Source organism: Coregonus lavaretus (genome assembly GCF_964263955.1).
Source record: "Coregonus lavaretus genome assembly, chromosome: 22".
Taxonomy (NCBI): Eukaryota; Metazoa; Chordata; class Actinopteri; order Salmoniformes; family Salmonidae; genus Coregonus; species Coregonus lavaretus.
In genome coordinates, this window is record NC_140009.1 from 30,338,687 (window position 1) to 30,353,952 (window position 15,266).

Here is a 15,266-nt window from a genome sequence, read left to right on the forward strand (position 1 = left end):
CTCTTTGGTGTAGGGTTCAGACTAGAACATGGGTGAACCTAGGTTTAGTCCAATAAGGGACATGGGGGGGGGGGAGGGCTCTATTAGGAGAAGACATGAGACTTCAGCGTTATAGCGCAATTTAAATTTAAAGGTAATTTCCAATTGAGCCGACATATGCGCAGCATTTACCGTGAATGCAGTCTCCGCTAATGCAGGAACATTGCCTTTTAAATGTCTACCGCACTGTAGCGCAGAGATACAGGTGTCCTTCCTAACCCAGTTGCCGGAGAGGAAGGAAACCATGAGGACAACGGTGACTTTAAAACAGTTTGTTTAATGGCTGTGATAGGAGAAAAATAAGGATGGATCAACAACATTATAGTTACTCCACAGTAATAACCTAATTGACAGAGTGAAAAGGAAGCATGTACAGAATAAAAAATATTCCAAATGATGCATGTCCTGTTTGCAACAAGGCACTAAAGTAATACTACAAAAAAGTGTTATGTTTGGGGCAAATCCAACACAAAACATATTACTGAGGACTGATCTCCATATTTTCAAGCATAGTGGTAGCTGCATCATGTTATGGGTATGCATGTTATTTTTTTTTTTACAAATGTTTGAATTTTTCTTCCACTTTGACATTAGAGTATTTTGTGTAGATTGTTGACAAAAAATGACAATTAAATCCATTAATGTGGGAAAAGTCAAGAGGTGTGAATACTTTCTGAAGGCACTGTATATGTTTGTAGTTAATAAAATGTACCTATTAGCGTGCATCAAGGCACATCTACCGAGGGAGGGGGAAGTACAGTACCAGTCAGAATATACAGTACCAGCCCAGAATATACAGTACCAGTCAAAAGTTTGGACACACCTACTCATTCAAGGGTTTTTCTTAATTTTTACTATTTTCTACATTGTAGAATAGTAGTGAAGACATCAAAACTATGAAATAACACATATGGAATCATGTAGTAACCCAAAAAGTGTTAAACAAATCACCCAAAGTAGCCAAACTTTTCCTTGACGACAGCTTTGCACACTTTTGGCATTATCTCAACCAGCTTCATGAGGTTAACAGGTGTGTCTTGTTAAAAGTTAATTTGTGGAATTTCTTTCCTTCTTAATGCGTTTGAGCCAATCAGTTGTGTTGTGACAAGGTAGGGGTGGTATACAGAAGATAGCCCTATTTGATAAAAGACCAAGTCTATATTATGGCAAGAACAGCTCAAATAAGCAAAGAGAAATGACAGTCTATCATTACTTTAAGACATGGTCAGTCAGTCTGGAAAATTTGAATAACTTTGAACTTTTTTTTGAAGCGCAGTCGCAAAAACCATCAAGCGCTATGATGAAACCGGCTCCCATGAGGACCGGCACAGGAAAGGAAGATCCAGAGTTACCTCTGCTGCAGAGGATAAGTTCATTAGTTTCCAGCCTCAGATTGCAACCCAAATAAATTCTTCACAGTTCAAGTAACAGACACATCTCAACATCAACTGTTCAGAGGAGACTGCGTGAAATCAGGCCTTCATGGTCAAATTGCTGCAAAGAAACCACTACTAAAGGACACCAATAAGAGGAAGAAGAGACTTGCTTGGGCCAAGAGACACGAGCAATGGACATTAGACCGGTGGAAATCTGTCCTTTGGTTGATGAGTCCAAATGAGATATTTGGTTCCAACTGCCGTGTCTTTGTGAGATGCAGAGTAGGTGAACGGATGATCTCCACATGTGTGGTTCCCACTGTGAAGCATGGAGGAGGTGTGATGGTGCTTTGCTGGTGACACTGTCGTGATTTATTTAGCATTCAAGGCACACTTAACCAGCATGGCTACCACAGCATTCTGCAGCGATACGCCATCCCATCTGGTTTGGGCTTAGTGGGACGATGCATTGACAAACAAATTCCGTCTTTAAGAAGTATGCGAAGTATTGATGAACTAATACTGCACTGTATTGACGAAGTAACTGCTGTGTTAATGAAGAGCTGCTTAATAAAGTCTTGCCGTCCTAAGGAAGTTATGTTTGTGTATTATTTGAGTCCGCCTGCCCTTCAGTTCGGAGGTGAGCCCCAGGGTGTAGACAGAGCCTGAGGCCTGTCTGTCTCTGAGTGGCTTCTGACGTCAAGGGGCTCCTGATCTTCTCCCTGAGACTAGGCAGGGCCAGAAAGAGAGACAGACAGGGGTACCCCAGGGAGACTGACATCTGCTGGGCTGAACCCCACCCTGTTGGAGGCCCCAAGGACCCCACCCTGCTACAGGCCAGACCACATACACAGCCCTCCCCAGAGAAAAACCAGGCCCTAATTACAGAGAGGTTAGAGAGGCCATGCTCTCTGTCTGCCCCTTTCATTTAGTGTGGAGATGTTTGTTTTGGTTCAGTCTCTATCCTCCTTCCCCATCCTGCATCCCTTACACAAGGATAACAAGAAGGGTGAGAGTTGGCTATCACAATGGGAAAAGGTTTCAGAAGGAAGGGTAGAGGGAACGAGGAAGAGACTGGCACACGTGAGTGCGAATAGCAGACGTCTTCACAATAAATCATCAAAAACGTCACAATATTTACATGACATTTTAGTCATTTCTCATACGCGCTTATCCCAAAAGCAAGCATCTACAAAAGAGCCCAGTAAATCAGGGTTCAATGGTCTGTAATTGCGGCATTGTGGTGGGCGATGAATGCAGACAGATACGTGGCACGGCCAGTGGTACAGAGTAAACATGATGCCACACAGCTTGTTGATCTCTCCACACGACATTCCTCCTGGCTGGGCTGGGGAGTCGGCTGAGTTCAGCCAGATCGTTTACAGCAGCCAAATGGCAAAAGATACTCAAACCTCAGTCGTGTGCTCCTTCGACCCTCCTGGGGATATGGGGACACAATGGGTCATTTTCTAGTGCAAGGTCACACACACAGATGATGAACGCACACATGAAGATTCACTGGGGCTTGAGGTGAGTGGCATGTTCCACCGTTCTCCAGGACCTCTTCTATTAGGTGAGCTTTTAAAGACATCTCTCTGTTTCCGTTCAAATCAAATCAAAGTTTATTGGTCGCGTACACAGTTTAGCAAATGTTATAGCGGGTGCAGCGAAATGCTTGTGTTACTAGCTCCTAACAGTGCAGTAAAATGTCAAACAAGTACACAAATAATCAAACAAATCAAGAAATGTCAGAATGAATCCAGTTAACAACCCAAATAACACTATCAGTAATCCAAATGCAATATATACTTATATACACCAAATATATATACTAAGAATGGCCCTTGGATGTACACAGAGAGCTAACATTACTAATATGCATGTCAATCTCTCCTGGCTCAAAGTGGAGGAGAGATTGACTTCATCACTACTTGTATTTGTGAGAGGTATTGACGTTGAATGCACCGAGCTGTCTGTTTTGAACTACTGGCGCACACAGCTTGGACACCCATGCATACCCCACAAGACATGCCACCAGAGGTCTCTTCACAGTCCCCAAGTCCAGAACAGACTATGGGAGGCACAAAATCCATATGTTCGTGTGTGTATGCATGTGTCTGTGCCTACTACATAGAGCCATGACCACATGGAACTCTATTCCACATCAAGTAACTCATGCAAGCAGTAAAATTAGATTTTAAAAAACCCAGATAAAAATACACATTATGGAACAGCGGGGACTGTGAAGCAACACAGAAACATGCATACACGATAACATGGATTTTGTGTTTATAGATATGTGGTAGTAGAGTAGAGGCCTGAGGGCACACACTTAATGTTGTAAAATCTGTTGTGAATGTATTGTAATGTTATAAAAAATGTAGAACTGCCTTAATTTTGCTGGACCCATAATAAATACAAATACACTGAGTCTACAAAACATTATGAAAACCTGCTCTTTCATGACAGACTGACCAGGTGAAAGCTATGATCCCTTTTTGATGTCACCTGTTAAATCCACTTCAATCAGTGTAGATGAAGGGGAGGAGACAGGTTAAATAATCATTTTTAAGCCTTGAGACATGGATTGTGTATGTGTGCCATTCAGAGGGTGACTGGGCAAGACAAAATATTTAAGTGCCTTTTGAACGGGGTATGGTAGTAGGTGCCAGACGCACTGGTTTGAGTGTGTCAAGAACTGCAACGCTGCTGGGTTTTTCACGCTCAACAGTTTCCCGTGTGTATCAAGAATCGTCCACCACCCAAAGGACATCCAGCTAACTTGACACAATTGTGGCATTGGAGTCAACATGGGCCAGCACCCCTGTGGAATGCTTTCGACACCTTGTAGAGTCCATACCCTGACTGAATGGAGGCTGTTCTGAGGACAAAAGGGGGTGCTACTCAATATTAGGAAGGCGTTCCTAATGTTTTGTACACTCAGTGTATATACAGCAGTAGATTTATTATAGTGAGCTATGTCAAGTATATAAATACTTAGTGTGTATAAACAGTGTAGCAAAAATGCAATGTACAGTAGTAGATCTATTAGAATGAGCAATGTGAAGAAAACAGTTATGAATATACAGTGTGAAAACAGTAAAAGAAACGGTCCAATGTTTAATGTCTCTATATACAGTGCCTTCGGAAAGTATTCAGACCCCTTTACTTTTTCCACATTTTGTTACGTTACAGCCTTATTCTAAAATTGATAAGATAACATATTCTTCAGCAATCTACACACAATATCCCATAATGACAAAGTGAAAACAGGTTTTTAGACATTTTTGCAAATGTATAAAAATAAATAAATAAATTCCTTATTTACATAAGTATTCAGATCCTTTGCTATGAGACTCGAAATTGAGCTCAGGTGCAGCCTGTTTCCATTAAGCATCCTTGAGATGCTTCTTCAACTTGATTAGAGTCCACCTGTGGTAAATTCAATTGATTGGACATGATTTGGAAAGGCACACACCTGTCTATGTAAGGTCCCACACTTGACAGTGCATGTCAGAGCAAAAACCAAGCCATGAGGTTGAAGGAATTGTCCGTAGAACTCAGAGACAGGATTGTGTCGAGGCACAGATCTGGGGGAAGGGTACCAAAACATTTCTGCAGCATTGAAGGTCCCCAAGAACACAATGACCACCAAGACTCTTCCTAGAGCTGGCTGCCCGGTCAAACTGAGCAATCGTGGGAGAAGGGCCTTGGTAAGGGAGGAGAACAAGAACCCGATGGTCACTCTGACAGAGCTCTAGAGTTCCTCTGTGGAGATGGGACTTTAGAGTGACAACCATCTCTGCAGCACTCCACCAATCAGGCCTTTATGGTAGAGTGGTCAGACGGAAGCCACTCCTCAGTAAAATGTACATGACAGCCCGCTTGGAGTTTGCCAAAAGGCACCTAAAGACTCTCAGACCATGAGAAACAAGAATCTCTGGTCTGATGAAACCAAGATTGAACTATTTTGTCTGAATGCCAAGCGTCATGTCTGGTGGAAACCTGGCACGATCCCTACAGTGAAGGGTGGTGGTGGCAGCATCATGCTGTGGGGATGTTTTTCAGCTGCAGGGACTGGGAGGCTAGTCAGGATCGAGGCAAAGTTGAACGGAGCAAAGTACAGAGAGCTCCTTGATGAAAACCTGCTCCAGAGCGCTCAGGACCTCAGACTGGGGACGAAGGTTCACCTTCCAACAGGACAACGACCCTAAGCACACAGCCAAGACAACGCAGTAGTGGCTTCGGGACAAGTCTCTGAATGTCCTTGAGTGGCCCAGCCAGAGCCTGGACTTGAACCCGATCGAACATCTCTGGAGAGACCTGAAATTAGCTGCACAGCAACACTCCCCATCCAACCTGACAGAGCTTGAGAGAATCTGCAGAGAAGAATGGGAGAAACTCCCCAAATACAGGTGTGCCAAGCTTGTAGCGTCATACACAAGAAGACTCAAGGCTGTAATCGCTGCCAAAGGTGCTTCAACAAAGTACTGCGTAAAGGGTCTGAATACTTATGTAAATGTGATATTAAGTCTTTTTTTTTTCTTTGTCATTGTGGGGTATTGTGTGTCGATTGATGAGGGGGGAAAACGATTTAATCAAGCTTAGAATAAGGCTGTAACGTAACAAAATGTGGAAAAAGTCAAGGGGTCTGAATACTGTCCAAATGCACTGTACATGGGACGTGTGTGTGTGTGTGTGTGTGTGTGTGTGTGTGTGTGTGTGTGTGTGTGTGTGTGTGTGTGTGTGTGTGTGTGTGTGTGTGTGTGTGTGTGTGTGTGTGCGCGTGCGCATGCAGGAGTCTGTGAGTTTGTGTGTATTTTGTGTGACTAAGTGTTTGCTAAGGTGCAGGACAGAGTACCAGGTCCAGTAGACGGCTTGTGATTGCTGTTCAACAGTCTGATGGCCTGTTGCTGGAAGCTATTTCCAAGCCTCTTGGTCACAGCTCTGATGCACCTGTACAGTCTGCCAGACTGTTGCAGAGTGAACAGTCCGTGGCCCGGGTGGCTGAGGTCCTTAATGATCTTCTTGGCCTTCCTTCGACACTGAGTGCTGTAAATATCCTGGAGGGCAGGCAGCGTGCCCCGATAGTGCGCCAGGCTGACCGTACCACCCTCTGAAGAGCCATGCGGTTCAGGACTGTGCTGTTGTCATACCAGGCGTTGATGCAGCCCGACAGAATGCTCTCAATGGTGCATCCGTAGACGTTTGAGGGTCTTGGGGGCCATGCCAAATTTCTTCAACTGCCTGAGGTTGAGGCGCTGTTGTGCCTTCTTCACCACAGTGTCGATGTGATGGGACCATCGACCACCGTTGGTCCTTCTGTGATCAATCAGTTTTTACTCTGAGCTGTCATCTCACCTGGCATGGGTCCTGTCACATCTGCTCCCTGTGTGTGTGTGTGTGTTTTCCCAGTGGGTTAGGGATACTGGCTGCCCCGTTCCTGATCCACAGCTAGCCACAGCCTCACTACACTGCTCTGCCACGTGCTCTAGCAGTGCGGAACAAACAAATTATCCTCTTGCAATCTTTCCCATCTGTACTCGTAAAAATCTGGCAACCAAAGGTTATGCGTTTCGTTTGGAGACCCGAACTGCTCAGGAGCACAATGAGACAATCTGTTCCGTTGGTACCACGATGACATCAGAGTGAGGGGCCAGGAAACACTCTCCACAGATGGATAGGGCCTGGACCCTGTCTGAGAGGAGCTGGACACACACACACACACACACACACACACACACTCTGGGCTCCTCTCTGCACAGACCCACACCCAAAGTCACATCTCAAACTTGCACTGTAAGAATCTCTCCTCATGTTCAACAAGTAATAAGACAATGGGTGTGCCTGGATTGATGGATGTTTTGGTTAAGTTCAACTAATAGTTGACTTTAATTGTCAGTGTATATGTGCAATGAATTGAACCGTAAAAACAGCAGCCATCAACTATTATGGTCGAATAGATGAATGTGTATAACTCTCAATAGTCCAGACACAATCCCCCAAACTCGTTCAGTGTATGCGTGTCAGGGTTAGGGGGAGGTATAGAGGGCCCCTCTATCTCCGATTTCGCTAGAGGGGCCAAAGGGAGGTTGCCTGGCTTGTTGGGAAGCAAAAACAAATGTGGAATCTGGCTTTCATACAGACATCAATGATAAGAGACACCTCCCCTCTTCCCTCCCACTTATAATCCCGCTCTCTCCGCTCCCCCACTCCTCCACGGTTGGTTTGCCCCGAGCAGCGATGGGAGGACTTGGTCTCTCTCCAGGCCAGGAGCAGAGCCCATGGGGCCTCTAACATCTGCTATGGTAACCTTGTTTGCTATGGCAACAGGGCCAATAAAGAGAACTACTCTCACTGGTTTTCAGTGAGTGTTGTGTCAGCTCTAACAGGGGAGTTTCATGGGAGAAGAACCTATTATGTGTTTGTGGGGCTTTTGAATGTACCATACGTTTTCAGGTCTGCACATTAAGGGTGTGTGCATTAATAATGATAGTGGCTCATCGTTAAAGTGACCTCCCTTGAACTCTCGATATAAAAACGATTGTGTACGGTCGTGAAATACACACTCAGGGATAGTACATACTTATTTATGTATATGTAGATACAATAGACAGTCACACTGTACATATATCAGTGACCTCATCCAGTGACATACACCGCTCCCCTAAGCCAATATAACCATGAAGTCAACCTCCTCACCATAGATCAACCCAACAGAAATATCTACTGACACGTCTCTGCGGTGAGTCAGGCAGATCCATGGCTGTCCTCTCCTCTTATTTGGCCATAGAACCTTACTACTGGCGATTTTGGCATGTAAATCTTGGTGGGGCAAACCAAACAAAAAAAGTGGGATGCATGCCAGCAAAGCCACAACACAACACTAAACAATACATTAATTGTACTAGAACGGTGACAAACAGTGCCCACAAACTGTTAGGGCCTACATAAAGCTGTCCCAACAGCAGTCCCAACATTCTACCACTGCTACAGCTGGCTATCAGCAGAGTCTTGTCTGGCAGCGAAACAGTTCATTCAGCCTCATTTACTGCCTTAAAAAAAAACATGGCTGGCTTAAACAAATGTGGTTTCCAATGACAATTGAGATGTACAAACTATGGCATAAGGGGACGGCAAGCGGATAAGAGGCAATCCGTAATTTCGATTAAGACATGAGCGAGCTAGGACAGACGTAGTCAATATAACTATTTGTTTAGCACTTTTGAAATGTACATTAACAGAATTCAGAACGTGGGCCGTTCTTAGTGTTCTCCCTGTAAACCAAGTCAGTGTCACGATCGTCTAATGAGGGAGACCAAGGCGCAGCGTTGCGGGTGAACATATTATATTTATTCAACTGATCACACGATCAAAACAAAGAACGAAACGTGAAGTCCTTCGATACACAACCAAAAGGAACAAGAAACCACAAAACACAAAGTGCAAGACAAACAGTTAAATATGGCTCCCAATCAGAGACACCCAGCTGACACTCGTTGCCTCTGATTGGGAGTCACTCAGACCAACATAGAAAATTAAACATAGACTTACACACCCTGGCTCAACATAACATAGTCCCCAGAGCCAGGGCGTGACAGTACCCCCCCCCCAAAGGCGCGGACTCCGGCCGCGCCAAACAACCACAACAGGGGAGGGACCGGGTGGGCACTCCGCCTCGGCGGCGGATCCGGCTCCGGACATGACCCAGGCACGGGTTGTGCTGGACTGACGACGCACACCCCTGGCTTGATGCGTGGAGGAGGAACGGGCCGGACCGGGCTGACGAAGCGCACCCCTGACTTGGTGCGGGGAGCAGGAATGAGCCGGACCGGGCTGACGACGCGCACCACTGACCCGGTGCGGGGAGCTTGGACGGGCCGGACCGGGCTGGCGACGCGCACCACAGACTTGGTGCGGAGAGCAGGAACGGGCCGGACAGGGCTGACGACGCACACCACTGGCTTGGTGCGGGAAGCTTGGATGGGCCGGACTGGGCTGGCGACGCGCACCACAGACTTGGTGCGGAGAGCAGGAACGGGCCGTGCCGGACTGACGACGCACACCACTGGCTTGGTGCGGGAAGCTTGGATGGGCCGGACTGGGCTGGCGACGCGCACCACAGACTTGGTGCGGAGAGCAGGAACGGGCCGGGCTGGGCTGTCGACGCACACCGTAGGCTTTGTGCGTGGAGCAGGGACAGGCCGGGCTGGGCTGTCGACGCACACCACTGACTTGGTGGGAATGGCAGGAACAGGCCGGGCTGGGCTGACGACGCGCACCACTGACTTGGTGGGAATGGCAGGAACAGGCCGGGCCGGGCTGACGACGCGCACCACTGACTTGGTGGGAATGGCAGGAACAGGCCGGGTTGGGCTGACGACGCGCACCACTGACTTGGTGGGAATGGCAGGAACAGGCCGGACCGTACTGGGGACACACACCACTGGCCCCACGCAGGGATCAGGAACGGGCCGGACCGGACTGGTAACACACCCCAGTACCTCTCGCCGTGCCTCCACACTTTCCCTCTCCTCTGTGCCCAGTGGCCCCCCTAACCTGGCGGCCTTCTCTGCCAACGCTTTGCACCGCTCTAACCCGTACACCTGCTGGCCCGACGTCGTGAGCCCCCCCCTAAAAATTTCCTGGGGGTCTCTCCTCCCTCTTGCCAGACTCGCAATCATCTCCTCCCACGTCCATCCTCTCTCCTCGTCACGCTGCTTGATCCAGTCGAGGTTGCCACGGAGATCTGCCAGCGATGGCTCCTGAACACGCTGCTTGGTCTGGTTAAGGTGGTTTCTTCTGTCACGATCGTCTAATGAGGGAGACCAAGGCGCAGCGTTGCGGGTGAACATATTATATTTATTCAACTGATCACACGATCAAAACAAAGAACGAAACGTGAAGTCCTTCGATACACAACCAAAAGGAACAAGAAACCACAAAACACAAAGTGCAAGACAAACAGTTAAATATGGCTCCCAATCAGAGACACCCAGCTGACACTCGTTGCCTCTGATTGGGAGTCACTCAGACCAACATAGAAAATTAAACATAGACTTACACACCCTGGCTCAACATAACATAGTCCCCAGAGCCAGGGCGTGACAGTCAGAACCGTGGGGTAAATAAAGGGGGCATTTAAGCAGACAATGAAAGCTCTTACAATATTTGATGATTACATTTCTCTAAAACAGGTTATAGGCTACATGTGCACCACCAAGTCAGAACAGTAGGTGAAATTAAGAGGGGTAAATGGAGAAAAGTATTAGGGTGAGGCACATGGGCTACTAACCGCTTACTACACAACATACACTTAGTATTACTTTCTTAGCTACAGTATACATATCTCCCTGGCATACTACATCATTTATGCAGCAGCATCCAAGACATTAATCATTTGGACTCACCTTGTTGTGCTGTGCTCACTTGAACAGGAAGGTGGTGCGGCGGTCCTTCGTGGGCAAATTTGGTCATCAAAGTCTGGCATTCTCTGGATTTATGGTGCTTTCAAGCCAACTGGGAACTCTGGAAAAAAAACAAGGTCGAATCATGATGACGTCATTGATCTTCAGGTCGTAGCTCTAAAAGAGGCCCGGGTTCCGGATTTACAATTCCGAGTTGGATGACCGTTAAAAACGTATTTTCCCAGTCGGAGCTCGTTTTTTTCCGACTTCCCAGTTGTCTAGAACTCACTGAAGTAAAGTTTTCGCAGTTCCGAGTTAACAGTTGTTTTGAGCGTGGCACAAATCATGCTTCATTGACAGCATGGCCAATGTTGAATGTTTATCATTTTAAACTTGGAAAAGAGACCCTTAATCCCAGATTTGGGACCACACAGCCACTCCACTGAATAGCAGGCTAGTGATTGCTTTGCAATGCTTGCTTCCAAACCACTCATTGAATTTGCGAATTCGAACTTGTTGTGTAATGTTTATGTCCAAAGCTCTACCCTTGGACTTGGCTGTGACGTACTGTCCCCACGAGTGAACACTGAGCTAATCATGGCGCAACTAGAGAACATTACCAACACCTACGCTCCGTATTTTCCGCTGGCTGCCCCACCACCACAGAAAGTACTGAGCTAGGCTGAAACATCTGCAATTTGGAGCTGCCTTACTCAAGAAAGATAAAAAGAGACCATGTTTGTATGCGGCTTTATTAACTCAATGATTATTTTATTTATTTTTACATTGTTTGCAAACTGACATGTGACACGTATTAATGCCATAATAACATGCAATAATATTTTTTAGCTAAGAATGTGGGGCTCAAAACAGGTTGGGCTCTGCCTTGAATGACTGGTCGCCACTGCTACTAACCACAGTATCATGGGCCCACAGTGTAATTGCGGTTGATGGGTCAGGCCACAGCAAGGCAGAAGAGGCAGACCACAGCCAAGCTGCAGTGACAGGGGCCAGGCCAGGCCCCTGTCACAGCCACACTGCAACCCATGATTTAGTGGCCTATGGCGGCCCACGGCCGTGCCTTCTCGCCACACTGTGATATGTGCTAAAAGCCCGGAGCAGACAGGGTAGCATTGACTGTGGATGGCTGAGTATATTGAGGGGATTGTGGCCACTGTCTCACACAAGGTCAGTGGTGTGACTTTCACTGGTTTTCAGGCTCAATGCTCCAAGACCTCCAAAACAAAACACACTCCTACAGGAAAGAATAAAAGGTGTGTGTTTATGTGGAGTGGAAGTTTTTGTGTGTTTGTGTGTGGGGGGGGGGGGCTGAGAGCAAGCTCGTGTGGTGGTCTGACACAGTAGTGGAGTGAGGGGCTAATGGAGGGGCTTGGCTTGGCTGGGGGGGTAGGTATGATTTCTCACTCAGCCCTCAGCTGTGTGGTGCCCACTGAAGCCTCCCTCCCAGACGAGCTTAACACATTCTATGCTTGCTTCGAGGCAGACAATACCGAGCCATCCAGGAAGGCTCCGGACGACCAGGTGCTTTCGCTCTCCAAAGCTGACTTGAGGAAAACTCTCAAAATAATAAATACTCACAAAGCCGCCGGACCAGACGGCACCCTTGTGTGTGCTCTGACCAGCTGGTGGGCGTCTTCTCAGACCTTTTCAACTTGCCCCTGTCCCAGGTTGTAGTCCCCACTTTCTTCAAGGACACGACCATCGTCCCGTCGCACTCACTCCGGTCATCATTAAGTGTTTTAAGAGGCTGGTCATGGCCCATGTCAAGGCCAGAATGGCACACTGGACACTCCAATTTGCCTACCGCTCCAATAGATCCACGGGAGATTCCATTTCCATTGCTATTCACACGGCCCTAACACATCTGGACAAGAGGAACACCTATTTGAGAATGCTGTTCATTGACTACAGTTCATTATTCCAAAACTCCATCCCACCAAAACAGGCTTTAATTTCAGGCAGTCTTTTCAAACGGCTCTTACACTAAAAGGGCATTATCAATTTCACGGTATTATTCCAACCTCATAGTGTGGAAATGTGTATATAAAACATAGGACATTCACATTTTTGACTGCACTGGGCCTTTAAACATTGAATTCATGCCCAGCTAAGCCAATTAAAATGTATACCCTGCTCTGCACAATGTCAATTGTAGCACATTTTACAGGGCTTAGTGTGCAGCTCTGGACACACACTATCACTGCGGCCAGTTGGCAGCTATTAATCACGGAAAATATTGAGGTAACGCTTTAAACTCGTTGACGATTCTAACTAACTAGAACTAGCTAACTTTCTAATCCTTACAAAGAGGTTGGCTAACATCCTCATCTGTGGTTGGCAGAATGTTCAAATCTTGAATTCATCATCGCAATAGAAGAAAAAGGAAGTTATTTAGATAAATAATGTGTTGTGGTGTGTTCACAAGCTCCGATTATGCCATAGCGTTGGGTAGATGATAATTGTTCCAGTTATAGGGCTTTACAAACCACACTCGTTGCCACCCACATCAGACAGTGTTTAAACTGTTAACTTGCAGTGTAAAGTCAGTGACGGTTAGCCATACACAGATTTCTTTATATGTGTGTTTTGCAAAACAGTGTTTTGACAACTTTTTAAGGGTTGTGGCCATAGAAATGTACACGACATAGGCTAAGTTTACATCTTTGAGCCAGTGTCCAAAAACAGTGGTTATCTTCAGGTACTGTACCATATCTCAGTAAACCTGCTTTTAACAACTTGTACACCATGAGACAAGCACAGGGCTTCCGCTTGTGTCAGAGTAGAAGAATACATGTGTCTTTGTCAGTGAAACTAGATAACCCAGCTGAGGGGTATTGACGGTTGTGGAGGACGGCCAGTCCTATCAGATGGAGCGTTAGCCTGCATTCTGGAGCCTGGGTGACAATGAGTTTGGACTCTAGAATGCCAGCTCACACACTAGCTCATCTGCCCATGGGAACAATGCTGGAAATACTCCACATTTGGATAGATAATTCATATCAAATGATGTTCAAAATGTACTTACTCGTTGTGAATCAGCATTCTAGGGTAGGCGTAAAGCAACATTTATCAGTTATCTTAAAAATGTCCACTCTGGCACCAACATATTGCTACACAATAGCAAGTGTAGATCCAATAAGCCTATAGCAACCGTAGACTCCAACAATAACAAAACATGATAAAATAGGCCTATAACCCATTGACCTCATATAAACTCACATGGATAAACATTTTCCTACAGTTTCACTTGACTTTACCAACATCCAGGCTTGCCTGCAACAGCTAACCAATTTTATTTTTCTTAAAACTGCATTGTTGGTTAAGGGCTAAAAGAGTGCCGAGCTACTTTATGAAAAGAAAGTAACACTAAATAAAGAAGTGTTTAAGCTCTCCATTCTGTGTATACAAAGTATACAAAGGCCTTGGATCAAGGCTACATCCACTATATAAACAAAAGTATGTGGACACTCCTTCAAATTAGTGGATTCGGCTATTTCAGCCACACCAGTTGATGACAGGTTTATAAAATCGAGAACACAACAATGCAATCTCCATAGACAAACATTGGCAGTAGAATGGCCTTACTGAAGAGCTCTGTGACTTTCAACGTGGCACCGTCATAGGATGCCACCTTTCCAACAAGTCAGTTCGTCAAATTTCTGCCCTGCTAGAGCTGTCCCAGTCAACTGTAAGTGCTGTTATTGTGAAGTGGAAACTTCTAGGACCAACAAAGGCTCAGCCGCAAGGTGGTAGGCCACACAAGCTCACAGAACGGGACCGGCGAGTTCTGAAGCACGTAGTGCGTAAAAATGGTCTGTCCTCGGATGCAACACTCACTACCGAGTTCCAAACTGCCTCTGGAAGCAACGTCAGCACAAGAACTGTTCGTCGGAAGCTTCATGAAATGGGTTTCCATGGCCGAGCAGCCGCACACAAGCCTAAGATCACCATGCGCAATGCCAAGCGTCACTGGAGTGGTGTAAAGCTCGCCGCCATTGGACTCTGGAGCAGTGGAAACGCGTTCTCTGGAGTGATGAATCACGCTACCAGCCCCAATGCATAATGCCAACTGTAAAGTTTGGTGGAGGAGGAATAATGGCCTGGGGCTGTTTGTCATGGTTCGGGCTAGGCCCCTTGGTTCCAGTAAAGGAAAATCTTAACGCTACAGCATACAATGACATTCTAGACGATTCTGTGCTTCTAACTTTGTGGCAACAGTTTGGGAAAGGCCCTTTCCTGTTTCAGCATGACAATGCCCCTATGCACAAAGCGAGGTCCATACAGAAATGGTTTGTCGAGATCGGTGTGGAAGAACTTGACTGGCCTGCACAGAGCCCCGACCTTAACCCCATCGAACATCTTTGGGATGAATTGGAATGCCGGCAGCGAGCCAGGCCTAATCGCCCAACATCAGTGCCCGACC

The 15,266-nt window shown here is 46.5% G+C and overlaps 1 protein-coding gene across 1 annotated transcript in view; it reads left to right on the forward strand.

Moving 5' to 3' along the window:
• The window catches only part of LOC311149923 (uncharacterized protein), a gene marked incomplete at both ends in the record, with an annotated part of 56,337 nt that overhangs the window by 18,006 nt on the left and 23,065 nt on the right, over nt 1-15,266 (forward strand). The window lies entirely within an intron of this gene.